General features: G+C 44.0%; 1 protein-coding gene, 1 long non-coding RNA gene and 1 other non-coding gene across 3 annotated transcripts in view; 2 read left to right on the forward strand and 1 right to left on the reverse strand.

The window, feature by feature from the left end:
- Positions 1-14,990, reverse strand: part of NRG3 (neuregulin 3) — a 946,219-nt gene that overhangs the window by 87,429 nt on the left and 843,800 nt on the right. The gene's annotated exons all lie outside the window — the stretch shown is intronic.
- The window catches only part of LOC114810179, a 64,812-nt gene that overhangs the window by 29,697 nt on the left and 20,125 nt on the right, over positions 1-14,990 (forward strand). The window lies entirely within an intron of this gene.
- Positions 7,688-7,825, forward strand: LOC114810772. The gene has a single exon (XR_003758466.1). It is a non-coding gene; the product is annotated as a small nucleolar RNA SNORA7 (small nucleolar RNA).

Genomic DNA, 14,990 nt, shown 5'->3' on the forward strand with positions numbered 1-14,990 from the left:
CCGTGCTCTTTCCACTGAGCCACGCTGCTTCTCGCTCACTCCACTCGAACTTCCACAGCACTTTGTACATACCCATATTTTCTGTTGCTTCTCCTACCTGCAATTCCCTTTGTCTTTCCTTGAGGGCAGCAATCCTGTACCCTATTATACTCTTCCAAACGTTTAGTACAGTGAATAGGGGGTTCTCAATAAATGCCCTTTATTGGTTGACTGATTGCTTATGGGTGATGCAGTAGGGATTGAAAATAGATTGCAGCCACTCACACCTTTCTGTCCTTTGGGCTGCCCGGCTTCTTGCCGCTCCTGCAGGCCAGGTCATCTCATGATTGTTGCCACTGCTCTGGGCTGCTTCCCAGGGTTTGGGGAACTCTCTGCAGCAACCCCTGTACCATGGAAACACCGTGGGGTGGCCCCTGGAAGCACAGCAGTAATGGCAGCTCAGAGCAGGAGCAAAGTGGGCCTGGCTGTTGGAAGAGCTGAAGGATGAGCTCATCCTTGGCAGCTCATCTTTGGCAGTGTGGCTTAATTGATAGAGCACGGGTCTGGGAGTCAGAAGGATCTGGGTTTTCATTCTAGCTCCTCCACATGTCTGCTCTGTGATGTTAGGCAAGTCATTTCACTTTTTGGGGCCTCAGTTGCCTCATCTGTAAAATGGGGAATAAGACTGGGAGTCCCATGTGGGACAGGGACTGTGTCCAACCTAACTCTTGGATCTATACCAGCATATAGAACAGAGCTTGGTACAAAGTAAGCAATTAACAAGTACCATCTTCCTCTCGCCTCCGCTGCTGCAGCCTACTGAATGAGGAAGGGGACTGTTGGTGCATATGTGTGTGTACGTGTGTGTGTGTGCATTTGTATATATTATTTATTACTCTATATTATTAATGATGTGTATATATCTATGATTCTATTTATCTTGATGGTAATGATGCCTGACTACTTGTTTTGTTTTGTTGTTTGTCTCCCATGTTTAGACTGTGAGCCCGCTGTCAGGCAGGGAGAGAAGCAGCATGGCTCAGTGGAAAGAACCCGGGCTTGGGAGTCAGAGGTCATGGGTTTGAATCCTGGCTCTGCCCTTTGTCAGCTGTGTGACTGTGGGCAAGTTACTTAACTTCTCTGTGCCTCAGTTCCCTCATCTGTAAAATGGGGATTAAGACTGTGAGCCTCATGTGGGGCAACCTGATTACCCTGTATACCCCAGCGCTTAGAAGAGTGCTCTGCACATAGTAAGTGCTTAACAAATACCAACATTATTATTATTGTCTCTGTTCCTGAAATGTACATTTCAAGTGCTTAGTACAGTGCTCTGCACACAGTAAGCACTCAATAAATACGACTGAATGAATGAATGAATTTTGCCACGCAAGGGTTATACTGATCTCCATTTCTAGTTGTCTCTGCGTAACCTCCCTCTACCTCCTTCCCTCTTTGCCCTACTCCATCTTTCTCCCTCTTTTTTTCTCTCCCTTCCTCCTCCTAATCTCTGTCTCTCTGTCTCTCTCTCTCACTCTCTCTGTCTCCCCCTGCACCATTTTTTTTTTCCCAAATCACAAACCATTTGTTTGGAGAGCTGCTACAGTGACTAGAACTGAGTAGCCCTCAGAGAATTGCCATGGACCAGGCATGAAGATTTGCAGGGATAGTAGAAAAAGGGAAGTAGCATGGACTAGCAGAAAGAGCATGGGTCTGGGAGTCAGAGGACCTAGGTTCTCATCCCAGTCTTGTCACTTGTCTGCTGTGTGAAATTGGGCAAATTTAACTTCTTAACTTCTCTAGGCCTCAGTCACTTCATCTGTAAAAGGGGGACTGACTGTGTATGAGGTTTATGTGGAACAGAGATTATGTCCAACCCTATTATTTTGTTCCAACACTTGGAACCGTGCCTAGCACTTTGTAAGTGCCTAACAAATATAAAAAAAAAAAGGAAAAAAAAAGAATGCCCAAAAAGTAGATAGGCAGGGAATCATTGTTTCATCCACACTGCAAATGGCAAAATTTAAGGAAATAATTTTGCAGTTAATTGCATGCCTTCATTCAGGTCTCTGGCTCCAATTCCTTCCCCTTTAATTCAGACTCATCGTGACAGAGTTGGTAAAACTATTTCTTGGTGACAGGCTGCGGGCCATTGGGTCTCTCTCTCCTGATAGAAGATCTTACTATTCAGAAAGGTCAGAAACTATTTAAAGGTCTGTCATTCTTTCAACCTCAGAATGTTAACTAATGAATTAATCATGGTATTAATTAAGATCTTAGTAGCTGCCAAGCCCTGTGTTAACAAATACCACTACTATTAATATTGTTTTTAAGTGGACACCAGATGCCAAGACTGCGATAGCTACGATGAGGTACAATTCTCCATTCCACCCAGGAGTCTCTTTGAAAATGGAGGGAGAATAGATATTTAATCCCATTTTACAGATGAGAGAACTGAGGCACAGAGAAGTCAAGTGACTTGCCCATGGTCACACAGCAGAAGTGGCGGATATTAGAAATCAGGTCACCTGACTCACAGGCCCATGAGAAGCAGCGTGGCTCAGTGGAAAGAGCATGGGCTTTGGAGTCAGGGCTCATGAGTTCGAATCCCAGCTCTGCCACTTGTCGGCTGTGTGACTGTGGGCAAGTCACTTAACTTCTACGTGCCTCAGTTCCCTCATCTGTAAAATGGGGATTAAGACTGTGAGCCCCACGTGGGACAACCTGATTCCCCTATGTCTACCCCAGCGCTTAGAACAGTGCTCAGCACATAGTAAGCGCTTAACAAATACCAACATCATCATCATCATCATCATCAAAGAGCGTGGGCTTGGGAGTCAGAGGTCATGGGTTTGAATCCTAGCTCTGCTGCTTGTCAGCTGTGTGACTGTAGGTAAATCACTTAACTTCCCTGTGCCTCAGTTATCTCATCTGTAAAATGGGGATTAGGACTGTGAGCCTCGTGTGGAACAACTTGATTACCCTGTATCTACCCCAGCACTTAGAACAGTGCTCTGCACATAGTAAGCACTTAACAAATACCAACATTATAACATTATTATTATTATTCTCTTCCCAACAGGCCATGCTGCTTCTTTTATTGAGCTGCTTCTCTGTTAAGAGCTAGGATAGAGTTAAGATTATCAGAAACAATAATTATGGCATTTGTTAAGTGCTTACTATGTGCCAAGCACTGTTCTAAATGCTGGGGTAATGACAAGGTAATCAGGTTGTCCCACACGGGGCTCATGGTCTTAATCCCCATTTTACAGATGAGGTAACTGAGGGACAGAGAAATTAAGTGGGTTGTCCATGGTCACACAGCAGACAAGTGGCAGAGCTGGAATTAGAACCCGTATCTTCTGGTTCCCAAACCCATGATCTTTCCATTAAGCGAAGCTGCTTCTGAATAGTAGGAATAGCTTTTATTAAGATCATCCTGTGTGCAAAGCACTCTACTAAACCCTGGTGAAGATTTAGTAGGTGAGAAATGGACAGTGTTCCTGGCTCTGAACAGGCAAACAAGCTGAGAATAAAGTGAGCAAAGGGAATGGTGGTGGACACAAAGAGAAGTTCGATAAGACATTGTATCTACCTAACATGGGGTTCACCTAAATGGGGAGTCCACAAAGCTGGGCTCTTGTCCCAACTACATCCCTAATGTGGAGGAACGAAGAAGGGTAGGAAATGTACTGGAGATCAAAATGAAGATCACCCTATCTATAATCTATTTTCGTGTCAGTCTCCTCCACTAGATTGTACACTCCTGGTGGGCAGGAGATCATAACTACCAACACTATTATTCATTCATTCATTCATTCATTCATTCATTCAATTGTATTTATTGAAAGCTTACTGTGTGCAGAACACTGTACTAAGAGCTTGGGAAAGCACAATACAATAATAAACAGACACATTCCCTGCTCACAATTAGCTCACAGTCTAGAGAGGCGAGACAGATATCAATGCTAGTATATAAACTACAGCAGAGAAGCAGCGTGGCTCAGTGGAAAGAGCCCGGGCTTGGGAGTCAGAGGTCATGGGTTTGAATCCTGGCTCTGCCACTTGTCAGCTGTGTGACTGTGGGCGAGTCACTTAACTTCTCTGTGACTCAATTACCTCATCTGTAAAATGGGGATTAACTGTGAGCTTCACGTGGGACAACCTGATTATCTTGTATCTACCCCAGCACTTAGAACAGTGCTCTGCACATAGTAAGTGCTTAACAAAAACCAACATTATTATTACATGTACATAAGTATTGTGGGGCTGGGAGGGGAAAGAAGCAAGGAAGCAAGTCAGGGTGACTCAGAAGGGAGTGGAAGAAGAGGAAAGGGGGGCTAGTCTGGGAAAGCCTCTTGGAGGAGGAGGAGGAGATGTGCCTTCAATAAGGCTCTGAAGGATGGTAGAGTAATTGTCTGTCCGATTTGAGGAGGGAAGGCGTTCCAGGCCAGAAACAGGATGTGGTCCAGGGGTTGGAGGCGAGACAGGAGAGACTAAGGCACAGGGAGAAGGCTAGGACCAGAGGAGCAAAGTGTGCAGGCTGGACTGTAGAAGGAGAGTAGTGATGTGTGAGGTAGGAGGGGGCAAAGTGGTAGAGTGCTTTAAAGCCAATGGAAAAGAGTCTTTCTTCGACATGGAGGTGGATGGGCAACCACTGGAGTTTTCTGAGGAGCAGGGTGATATGTCCTGAATGTTTTTGTAGCAAAATGAACTGAGCAGAAAAATGAACAGAGTGAAGTATGGACTGGAGTGGGGAGAGACAGGAGGATGGGAGGTCAGAAAGGAGCCTGATGCAGTAATCTAGGCATCAGTAATCCAGGCATTACTTTCCCAAAGTGCTTTAGTACAATGTTCTGCACCTAGTAAGTGCTCAAGTTAATTAAGTATACGCTTCGGATGCCTTCAAAAGAAATGCCTAAATCTCTTTTATGAGATCCCTATAAATTACCTTTTTTACAGACTACTGCTTACCAGTACCATACATCTTGAGAGAAAATTGGGATTTATTTGATCAAATTTGTCATGGGACACTCCTTACACCTGAAGGCTCCTAAAACAATCAGTTATTTTGTGCAATTGTCACTTGACATGGAACAATAAAAAAAATGTAAAAAACTTTATCTATTGAGAAACAGGATGCAGCGTAGCCTGAGGGACAAAGCACGGGCCTGGGAGTCAGAAGGATGTGGGTTCCAATCCCAGCTCCAAACTCAGCTGCCCAAGTCAAAACTCTGGTTTTCTAGCCTTAGTATTCTATGGCTTTTATTTTATTTTAAATAGCAATAATGGTGGTATTTGTTAAGCACTTGCTATTGGCCAAGAACTGAACTAAGCATTGGGAAAGATATAAGATAATCAGGTCAGACATGGTAGGACCCCCCAAATCCTGATTATCTCATACCTTCCCCAGAGCTTAGTATCTGGTGGGGTGAGAGAAGAGATATTTAATCCCCATTTTACAGATAAGGATACTGAGGTCCTGAGGAGTTTGCCTCAGACTGGGATTGGAGCCCAGATCCCCCGACTCCCAAGCTCTACTTGCACTCATCCCTGTCCTCTCTCTTGTGCTGTTTTTATCTTATTTTATTTTATTATGCTTGTTGCTAGACCTCTCCCTTCGATCATTGCCAATCAATGGCATTTACTAAGCATTTTTCTGTGTACAGAGCACTGTACTAAGCACTTGGTAGAATAAAATAGAGTTGGTTCACATGATCCTTGCCCTCAAGGAGTTTAAAATCTAGTGGAGGAGACAGACATTAAAATAATTTCAGATAGGAGTAAGTAAGGGGGTTTAAGGATATGTTTCTAAGTGCTGTGGGCTTTGGGTAAGTACCAAAGGGCTTGAGAGGTAAGGACCTCCGTACCTAGATAATGCAGAAAGGAGGGAGAGGATATGGTGGTGAGGTGATGGATTACTCTGGGAAGGCGCCCTGAAAGAGATAGTCTTAGATTACAAACCTGGGTCTATTTCTCACCCGGATATTCTCTTCTAGAGCTTAGTGTAATGTTTTGCAAAAAAGAAATGCCTAATAAATACTAGTATTACTACTACAATTAGTCATTAAGCACATATTCTTCACCTGTGCTGGGAAGCAGTGGCATGGGAGAGAGTAGAGGGCAGACACTCAAGTTTACTATGCAGAATATGGTAAGCCACTTCCAAATTTTTCCCAAGAAAACTCCAGGGATACACTACCAGTACGACTGCAGATGGAGGTGGGGTGTTCCGGGAGAGATGTGTTGATGGCATCACTATGGGTTGGAGATGACTCAACGGCATAAGACAAGACTAATACTTTTACTACTATCTGTGAAGTGCTTACTCTGTACGAGATGCTGGAATAGAAATAAAATAATCAGATTGGACACAGTCCCTGGCCCACATGGGGTTCACCATCTGAGAGAGCACAGATATTTTATCCCTGAAGGATAAACTGAGGCTTGAAGAGTTTAAGTTACTTGAACATGGTCACACAAGAGACTAATGGCAGAGCTAGACATAGAACACAGGTCTATTGACTCCATCAGGACCTGTGTTCTCTTTTTTTATTATGGTATTTACGTGCTTACTAAGTGCCAGTCACTGTACTAAGCACTGGGGGAGATACTAGCTAGTCAATTTGGATACCATTCATGTATCACATGGGGCTCACAGTCTTATTTCTGCTTTTGTAGATGAGGAAACTGAGGCACAGAAAAGTTAAGTTACTTGCCCAAGGTCACCTAGTAGACAAGTGGTGGAACCGGGTTTAGAGCCCACGTCCTTTTAACTCCCACGTCCTTCCTTTTTCCAGTAGGCCACAATGCTTCTTCAAGACCCACTAGGCTATGTTTAGAGCACGGATCTGGGAGTCAGAAGTACATGGGTTCTAATCCCGGCTCTGCCACTTATCTGCTATGTGACACTACTCCACTATTCTACACTTCACTACTAATTGCTGAATTGTACTTTCTAAGTGCTTAGTACAATGCTCTGCACAGAGCTCAATAAATGCGATTGAATGTATGAATGGTCTATGCCTCAGTTCCCTCATCTGTAAAAGGTGGATTAAAACTGCAAGCCCTATGTGGGACTAGGATTGTGCTTCTCCTCTTACGACAGCACCTGGACAGTTTCCAGTATTCTACTGGTCTTGGCTATGGGAGGGAGAGTAAAACAGGCAGATCCATTCTATTCCTAGTTTGGGCAGCTAGCAGGGGGAAGGCAATCTGCTACAAGTCGAAACTCAGCTGTGCTGGGCAGCAGCGGCATGGGAGAGAGTTGAGGGCAGAGACTCAAGTTTATTGCATGTAAGAAGGCAATGGTAAACCACTTCTGCATTTTTACCAAGAAAACTCTATGGATACACTATGAGAAGGATTGCAGGTGGATGTGGGGCATTCTGGAAGAGTTGGGTCCATGGAGTCGCTATGGGTCAGAAAAGACTGGACAGCATAAGACTAGACCCCAGTGCTTAGAAAAGTGCCTGGCACGTAGTAAGTGCTTAACAAATACTATTATTATTATTATTACTATCATTAAGTAGTTCACATCAAAATATGCAGTGACTACACAATCATATATATATATCTATATATCTATAAATATATAAGCAACTGATGTGACAGAAACAAAATCAAATACAATCAGTTGCCTAGCATACAGGATGTCGGCAGAGGCATCAATTCAGCAGTCATGATAATTGCAATCTCTAGAAATACAACACCCCTCTCAAGGTCGCACCTGGAAAATTTCCAGTACTCTACCAGTCTCGACTATGGGAGGGAGAGTTAAGCAGAGGCCTAACCATTCCATTCCTAGCTTAGGCAGTGGCTAGGGAGTGGAAGGCAATCTGCTACAAGTCAAAACTCACCCATGTTGGGCAGCAGTGGCGTGGGAGAGAGTCGAGGGCGGAGACTCGAGTTTACTGCGCAGAAGGTGGCGAAGATTAACCACTTCTGTACTTTTACCAAGAAAACTCTTTGGATACACTACTCTTTGGATACACTACCAGAACGATTGCAAATGGAGAGTGGGACATTCTGGGAGAGTTGTATCCGTGGTGTTGCGATGGGTAGGAAATGACTTGACGGCATAAGACAAGAAATGCAAAAGCAATATTTATAACATAATGTGTGAGTTGTTAGATTCATTTAATATTCATCCAATTGGAAGGGGAAGGTGATTACTGGATTAAGATATACGAAATCCATAAATGCTGATATTAAACCATGACAGTTTGTTCCAAGATACAAGTTATTTTCATTTATCATTAGAGTTATCTGTTAGGGTTGTTCGACCTTCTCCTTTATTGGGTTCAGAACACTGCTGGTGCTCAAAAAACATTTCACTTGAGCCCTAACTCTCAGCAGCTCGATGAACTGAATATTTTAGTCTAGAGATTGAATAGCACTTACAGCTCTCAGTGGGAGTGGGGTGAAGGGTCCTTTACACAACACTAATGTAGAACTCTCGGGGAAAGAATAGGTTTCACATTCTTTCAGTCCTTGTAAGCCCTGAGAGATTCTCTGGGAAATGATCTTCCTCTTTTTGTATGTTGATCTCTTTTAATCTCCCTGCTTTCAGAAAAGCCCCTTCGTCATGTGGGAGAGGGGAGTCTTGGGCATCCTTGGGAAGCCAGCTGCTGGCTCTGGAGTAGCAACTTGCAGAATGGGTTGTCCTGCTGAGGCTGTAACCCTCCAGAAATTTCCTCATGAGCAAAGTCGAACCTCCATGCTGGACATGGGGCGTGGGGGAGCGGAGCTTTGGAGAATGCAAAGCAGGGTGGCTCAGACAGCTTGAGTGCCCATACAGCTGAGTCCTGCAAAGCCTTGAGGTGGTTAGTTCACTCACGGCTTAGAGCATTACCTCTTTCCTCATTTAGGAAACTGTGGCTCCACAGAATACACCGATAATGCAGTGGGTTGAAAAGAAAGTGACCATCTGTCCTACAATAGGCAGGACACTGTGTGATCTTAGGCAAGTCACTTAACTTCTCCACACCTCAGTTTTCTCAGCTGCAGAATGAGGATTCAGTATCTGTTCTCCCTCCTACTTAGACAGTGAGCCCCATGTGGGACAGGGAATTAGCTGGCCTGATTATCTTGTATGTAGTCCAGCACTTAGTACAGTGCTTGACACATGGTAACCACTTAACAAATACCGTTGGGGAAAAAAAAGACAGTCCTGGATTTCAAGATCCCATCCTGCCACTGGAAAAATGCCTTGCAGGATTACTTAACACTTGCTGTATCTCCCTTTCTTGCTCTCTCTCTCACACTCTCCTCCACTTCACCTTCCAACAGACTACCCAGGCTCTATCCCATCAGCTTGTAGTATTGTGCATACTGCTAGAGTCCCAGGAATGGACTAAGGATCCCATTATGAGTTAATGATTTTTCCATCTTAATCCATCACAGCAACATCCCTTCTGTCATTGGACTATTATCAAAACACTTGTCTCTGACCACAGTTATTTTCATTACAATTGGCTATGTGTTTTTAAGGGCTACCAGGATCTTGAGCCAAAAGTATCCTTGGGAGACCTTATATTTATCTTCTACATTGCATTTATACAGTCTATTCTTTGGTTCATCTTTGTTAGAGTGTAAGAATGGAAGCTCCTGGAGGATAGAGCCCTTGCCATTTTTTTTTTTAACTCCTCTCCTGTGCTCCCAAGCTCTGAGTGCAGGGAGACTCTGTCCACAACACACAACTGACTCTGGAGTTCAAAAACGATGCTACCAAAGGTGAGATTTTCTCGGTGTGTGTGACTGATAAAGTACGTATGGCAGGATTGCAAACTGTGGTTTTACAAATAGTCACTCACACACTGACTCACAGCAAGTAGTAATTTATATGACTGGCGGATATAAAAGAATGCTGATTTCATCTCTCCTGTTGCTTAAGTGCTTCTTGGACTGGTAAAGTGCATGAATTTATTTGCCGGGCTGTGTTAAATAATTTAATTAAGTGGGCAAAAGGTGCATTCCATCACCACCAGGAAGTGATTTTCTCTACCATATTGTGGCAGGATTATGACCCCATACACCCAACCGTCCCCCTCCCAACCACCATGTCCTAATGACCACGGTTGCCTTGTGGCCTCCAAATTCCAGTTATTGGTCCCCAATTTGGCAGGAAGAGAGCCAAGAAACCTGGGTCTCAGATCCATGGTGCTCAGTCCACCGTTTCATGTTGTCTCCCTTGGCTGCCTCATCTAGACTCACCCTCCCCATCTGGTCATAGACTCCCTAACCCCTTTCTCCTTCCAAGATGTGTCATTTCACTCCTCAATCAATCACATTTTTTGAGCACTTACTGTATGCAGAGCAGGGTACTAAATGCTTAGGCCAGCACAGCACAACAGAGTTGGTAAACATGATCCCTTCTCACCGGGAGCTTACAGTCAGACCGGGGAGACTGAGGTTAAAATCAATTACAGAAAGCGGAAATAATAGCACATAAGGATATGTATATGAGTACTTGGCCACACTACCTTCTTCACTCAGTTCTACTCCTTGTCATTCACTCGGTGTATCATCATTCTCAGTAAGGACTGAACAAATGCTGTTGTTGATGACGAATACAATCTTATGAACACATCCTTCCATGTTTCTTACTGAACACCAAATATTATCCCCCAAACCTAGAATGGCGCTAAACACCCCAAGGAGGTTTAGCAAAGACTAGCTGGCTAACTAAGCTGCTGTCTACACATGCTCAGCTGCTATTTACATATCCACAGCAACAGTGGGACAACTATAGCAAGGACATCATTTTATCCCTGGAAGATGGTTTGAATCTAATCCATTTGAATAATCAGAGGAGCTATTTATGAAATTCAGCTGTGGGCTGAGGGTCAGAGGATAATTAGTTTTCTGAGGTAATGATGAAATAGAAAAAAAGTAAAAAGAATATATCTATAAGGTAGCTTATTTCCTAACAGTGATATGAAAACTAGCACATTTAAATTTTCAATTAATCTGATAGCTCATAGAAAAATATCAGATGTCTCTCCTCTCTCTCTCTCTTCCTCTTTCTCCCTTCTACATTCTTGAAAATAACCTGTCTGCTACAAATCTTTAAGACAGTTCTCTTTGCCTACTTGATCACCTGGTATCCTAGGACAACAGGAAATAGCTATGTTCTCTGAATTCTGCATAGCATTTGATGAGGTATAAGAGGAAAGAGAGGAAGCGTGGGAAAGAGTGAGGAAAGGAGGGAGAGGGAGAGAAAGAGAAAGAGAGAGAGAGAAGTAGGGAGAGAAGAAGAAAGAGAGAAAGAGGAAACAAGATAATCAATAAGAAGGAGCGATAGCAGTTAGACGTTTCAGTGCACAATCCCTGAAACTAAAACACTTGAGTGAACCCATTGCAGCTTCAGGTCTGTATTGGACTGCAAATCTATGGATCTGCTTAAATGGTCTTATGGTTTCCCATTGGGTGGCATTGGTATTGGGCCAGTGCAGTGCACAGCAGGGGGAAGGAATCGATCAATCATATTTATTGAGAATTTACTATGTGCAGAGCACTTTACTAAGCACTTGGAAGAACACAATACCACAGAATTAGCAGACATGTTCCCTCCACTCAATAAGCATGAGACCCATTCCCTTCCCTCCAAGAAGCTGGCACTCTAGTTAATACTCAGTGCTAGATCAATTTGATCAACTCTACCCTGAGAGTGTTCATTTATTCATTCAATTGTATTTATTGAGTGCTTACTGTGCGCAATGCACTGTCCTAAGCACTTGGGAGAGTACATATAACATCAGACACATTCCCTGCCCACAACGAGTTCCCAGAATAGAGTGTTGGTCTCATTCCCATGGTACAAAGACACTGAGACAGAAGGTCCAGGAATTCTTGTTCTTCAGCCGAACGCAGGTATTTTGACCTGTCATCTGCACTTCACACATGTCTACCCAAACTATACCCAGCACAAAATATATTGAAATGTATAACAAGAGCTACAAAACAACAGTTGTTCTTCACAATGTCACTTAGCACCTCCTCAGAGTAATCAGGAGGGAGGCACAAGCAATCAAATTCTTTGCCCTTATCTGCTCACTGGGATCCACAAGAGTCATCACTACCCATCGTGGCTGAGTGGAAAAAGCAAGGGCTTGGGAGTCAGAAGTCATGGGTTCTAGTCCTGGGTCTGCCGCTTGTCAGCTGTGTGACTTTGGGCGAGTCACTTGACTTCTCTTTGCCTCAGTTGCCTCATGATTAAGATTAAGACTGTGAGCACCATGTGGGACAACCTGAGTTCCTTGTATCCTCCCAGCACTTAGAACAGTGCTTTGCACATAGTAAGCGCTCCACAAATGCCATTATCATCACTACGCTCTTGGGAGTCCACTGCAATCATCTTCTTCTGGGTCAATCCTGGCCAGACTCTTTCCTTCCCTTCCCCTGCTGAATCATTGCTGAGTGAAGGAGGTTGGACTTTTCTGTGCCTAGGTCAAGGACAGGAAAGGAGGGTGTATAGAAAGTGGGGGAAGGGCCTCCTTTTCAGATCCTGTTGGCTGACCTGGAGCCCCACTGCCTTCCAACTCCCTGATCACGGGAGTTCTTAAATGGCCTCAAGTTTTCCTTTCACAAAGGCTGCTATCATCCCTCAAAGTCATCTACCCAAAGCGCTCAATATATACCACTGATTGACTGATTGTTTCACAAGGGCCTACCTGCCAGTGTAGAATAATCTTAGTTACAGGGAAAATTGGCCCGTTATGCAGAACAACTTGTTCTGCAAGAAAAATGCCATGTGTAGATTAAATAAATGTGCAATGCTGGAATTAGAAGGACATTCCCAAATAGAAAGATGGAGAGAAGGAAAGTGGAATGAAAAAATATACGTCCATTTTGTGAGAAGCAGCATGGCTTGGTGGAAAAAGCACAGATCCAGGGGTTGGGGGACCTGGATTTTAATCTTGGCTCTGCCACTTGCCAGCTAATGTGACCTGGGTGAGTCCCTTAATTTCTTCATGCCTTACTTTCCACTTCCTTAAAATGGAGATTCAATAATTGTTCTACCTCTCACTTAGACTGTGAGCCTCACATGGGGCATAACAGTAGTTTTTGTTAAGCGCTTACTATAATAATGTTGGTATTTGTTAAGCGCTTACTATGTGCCGAGCACTGTTATAAGTGCTGGGGAAGATACAGGGCAATCAGGTTGCACTATGTGCCAAGCATTGTACTAAATGCTGGGGTACATTCGAGATAAATTGGTTGGACATGGACCCTGTCCCCAAGAAGCAGAACAGACCTAGGAGTCAGAAGACCTGGGTTCTAATCCCTGCTCTTCCACATTCTGGCTGTGTGACCTTGAGCAAGTCACTCGACTTTTCTGTGTCTCAGTTTCCTCCTCTGTAAATTAGGGATTCAATAGGTGGCCCTCCTTCTTAGATTGTGAGCCCTATGTGGGACAAGGGCTGTGTCCAATCTGATTATCTTGTACCAAAAACAGTACCAATTATTAATATTATGAAAGGAAAGGTTTGTGTGTTAATGCATAACCATGGATGGAAGCCAGGTGTGAGTTAAATTACAATCACTATGTAATATTTATTCAATTGTATTTATTGAGCCCTCACTGTGTTCAAAGCACTGTACTAAACACTTGGGAGAGTACAAAACATTAATAAACAGACACATTCCCTGTGACACATTCCCTGCCCTCAAGGAGCTTACTAGAGCTTATAGTCTAGAGCAAGAGAGACAGACATTAACATAAATGAATAAATTACAGATATGCTCAGAAGTGCTGGGGGCTGGGATGAGGGAAGAACAAAGGGAACAAGTCAGGGTGATGCAGAAGGGAGTGGGAGAAGAGGAAAGGGGGCTTAGTTTGGAAAGGCCTCTTGTAGAAGATGAGCCTTCAATAAGGCTTTGAATGAGAGGAGAGAAATTTTCTGTCGGATTTGAGGAGGGAGGGCATTCCAGGTCAGAGGTAGGACTTGGATGAAGGGTCAGTGGCGAGATAGGTGAGATTGAGGCACAGTGAGAAGCTTAGCATTAGAGGAGCACAGAGTGTGGGCTGGGCTGTAGTAGGAGAGTAGCGAGGTGAGATAGGAGGGGGCAAGGTGATTGCTTTAAAGCCGATGGTGAGGAGTTTTTGTTTGATGCGGAGGTGGATGGGCAACCACTGGAGTTTTTTGAAGAGTGGGGTGACTTATCCACAACAAAAATGATCCAGGCAGCAGAGTGAAGTATGGACTGGAGTGGCAAGAGGTAGGAGGCTGGGTGGTCAGCGAGGAAGCTGATGCACTAATCCAGGTGGGATAGGATGAGTGATCGTAGTAATGTGATAGCAGTTTAGATGGAGAGGAAAGGGCGGATTTTACAGATGAGGTAACTGACTACATTTACTGGGATGAATAGTATTTAGTGATTAATTGAATATGTGGGTTGAATGAGAGAGAGGAGTCAAGGACAACAGCAAGGTGATGGGCTTGTGAGACAAGAAGGATGGTGGTGCCATCTACAGTGATGGAAAAGTCAGGAGGAGGACAAGGTTTGGGTGGGCAGATGAGGAGTTCTGTTTTGGACATGTTGAGCTTGAAGAAACAGCCAAGTACAGATGAATTGAAGGCAAGAGGAAATGCATGAGTGCAGAGAGGGAGAGAGATCGGGCTGGTTCACTCAGGCTGAGTTGAACCACATAGAGATGGTAGCTGAAGCCATGGGATCAAATGAGTTCTCCAAGGGAGTGGGTGTAGGTGGAGAACAGAAGGGGACCCAGAACTGAACCAATAAAAGCACCATTGCCTAGTGAAGAAAGCCCAGGCCTGGGAGTCAGAGGACATGGGTTCTAATTGCACTCCACCACTTGTCTGCTGAGTGACCCTGGGCAAGTCAGCTCACTTTTCTATACCTCATCTGTAAAATGGGGATTAAGTCTGTGAGTGCCACGTGGTACTTAGTACAGTGCTCTGCACACAGTAAGAGCTCAATAAATATGATTGAATGAATCCCTTATCTACCAAGTACTTAGAACAGTGCCTGGCACATAGTAAGTACTT

This window comes from Ornithorhynchus anatinus, chromosome 3, assembly GCF_004115215.2.
Source record: "Ornithorhynchus anatinus isolate Pmale09 chromosome 3, mOrnAna1.pri.v4, whole genome shotgun sequence".
NCBI classification, from domain to species: domain Eukaryota; kingdom Metazoa; phylum Chordata; class Mammalia; order Monotremata; family Ornithorhynchidae; genus Ornithorhynchus; species Ornithorhynchus anatinus.